Raw genomic sequence first — 2,597 nt, forward strand, 5'->3', positions numbered from 1 at the left:
TTTCCCTAAAGGGCACTGAATAAATGCAGCAAGCCATATCAATCTTGTCCCTTTTCAATCCATGGTAAAAAGAATCCTTGAATGCCACAGGAACTGGAGTTCAGCTATTATCTTGGAAAAGGCTAGTCAATGTTACCATTGATGTAATTTTTCTGATCTAACTGTAAATGTCTGCAACTAAGCTAGTAAATCAATTTGCTTTCCCCCTTCCCCAGAAAAGAGAGTAACATGCACTTCAGTAATATGACTCATCTGACCGACTGAAGTCTTCTGCTTTTGCGTGACCTATATTGTCCCTCACAAGTGTCCATTTCTACCCGTGGACAACCGAGGGAGCATTGGATAGCTGGATCAGATGTAGACCTCTGCAAGCGTAACATCTGTATGAGGGCAGAATTCCGAGCCCTAATTTCTGGATGTGTAGGTGTAACATAAATATCTCTGTAACAGACAGACCTAGGTACCATGTGTCTTCTACTTTTTACAATGCCACTGAGGTTACTAGTCATGGTTATTACTAGAAATGAGAATAGAGGAGCATTTTTCTTCCCTTTTTTCTTTCCATAGATCTTTCTTTTTCTTTCCTTTACTGGCTGGTGGATAAGGGTGGCTTCCTAAATAGAACATTTTGCATTGAAATGCAAACATAACTTTAATATCATATAGAACTGATCCTATTAAATAAATTTTAATTTAAGATGGTGAATAGGAAGAATACTAGCATGGTCCTATCCCTGCCTGCAAGAGCCCTGACTGTCCGTAAGTTCCGACGGCAACAGTAGCACGCACTTACTGTATGCCTGGGGAGGCAGATTTGCGTGTGGTCCATTTTCTACTAACATTTCACAGTGTTTCTGCTGGACAACATTCTGAGATGCTACAAACCATCAGCATGAATAGCATTGGCCTGGGCAATCAGACCAGGGTGGGTGTTGCTGTGTTCATTCATACATAACAAAAAGCAAAATGCAGATACGTATTTTCTATTCACTGGTGATGCACGTATCAAATGGCTGGTACAGCCCTGAAAATAAGCACAAAAGAAAGTGAACAAGTAACAGGTATGTCAGGTTCTGTTTAAAATATAAGGAGGGAGGAGTGTGAATGATATTCCCATGCATACTCCTTCTGTACTCTGCTCTACTATAAATAGGGTCAGGCAAGTGTTTTAATTACATATTTGAGACATTTCATAAAAAATGTAGTCCCAAATTATCATCCAGATTGTGCACACTACATTTTGTAAAGCAAGGAGAATAAATATATTTCCCAGTGGGAATATATGTCATCATAACATTGAGTTTTCCATGGCTAAAAAGAACATCTGAATCTAAGAGGTACATGAGAGTTATTTTTAAAACCATTCTTTACATAGAAAATTGTTATGTGCCTGGGGAATGAACACTTGGCAGGGGCTCCACAAAAGAGGCCCAGAAAAACGATAGTAGGACTGCTTCAGGTCAGCATGTACGTCCATCTCCTGAGTGGCTCAAGGAACTCTATACAGCACCTACCTAAATTAATATCATTTTTTCAACCCAAAATATAAAATTATATTAATTTTGTATTTTATTCATGTACATACAAGCAACACATAAACATACATAGATATATACGTATATCTTACATTCATTAACAACAACACAATGGCAAGAGCACATGCCCTTAAAAATCAGTCCTGACTGATTTTTTGCCTTATCTTAATGTGCTCAGCACCTGGTTAGGACACAGAAGTGTAGCATTGACAATTTTTATCTGCATTTGACAAAGCATATAACATATAAACGCAGAGTTACAGGCAGTTGAACTGCAAATATGCAATACATTGAGCACAGTCAAGATACTCGCTGCTCTGAAATGCATGTCATTCATCGGGCAAAGTTAGGATTTCATGCTGCATACAAATTGGCAGCCTGAAAACATCGTCAGAATAGCATCTATATCATACCTCTTTGACCTGGCTGCCTCACAGTAATAAGATACTGAAAACAAAGAATAGCTTCTCCTTGGAGGCCTGAATGTGAGAAAGCCAGGAGGCATTCCTATGGGCTTAAAATAATTTTTTTTAAAAAGTGTCCTAGTCAGTCCCTTATATACACCATGAGAAGGGCACGTAAATTTACCTTCAGTAGAACGAAGTAAATCAACATCTGCATAATTACTATGCTACCAGCGGCTTGCCAGCTGATAGGGTCAGAGGCTGACAAGACAAAACTGAAAGACTGTGAGAGTTGTTCCAGCTGTGCATCACAAACAGGAAAAAAATGAGGGGTAGCTGGGGGTAAGATCCAATTTTTAAAAGAAACGGTGCAGCCGTGGTACTGAAGCAAACCCTTCAATGTGTCTTATCTTTTCCATCTCACCCCCTCTGCCTGGTGGCGGCGCAGGTCGGGGTGGCCACGGCAGCAGCTCGCACCCCATGTTCTCGCCCCAGGGCAGCACTGCAGGTGCGTGGGCACAATCGCAGAGCAGACCTCGGGGCTGTTCCCGGCATGCCCAGCCCACACCAGCAGGACCTCTTTCCAGCTGCTCTTCCTTCCTCGGATCATGCCAGTTTTGTTGCTGGCTGACCACTGCCTGCCCTTGCCTCTGGCAGG

This window comes from Charadrius vociferus, unplaced genomic scaffold, assembly GCF_000708025.1.
Source record: "Charadrius vociferus isolate BGI_N301 unplaced genomic scaffold, ASM70802v2 scaffold51, whole genome shotgun sequence".
Classification (NCBI taxonomy): domain Eukaryota; kingdom Metazoa; phylum Chordata; class Aves; order Charadriiformes; family Charadriidae; genus Charadrius; species Charadrius vociferus.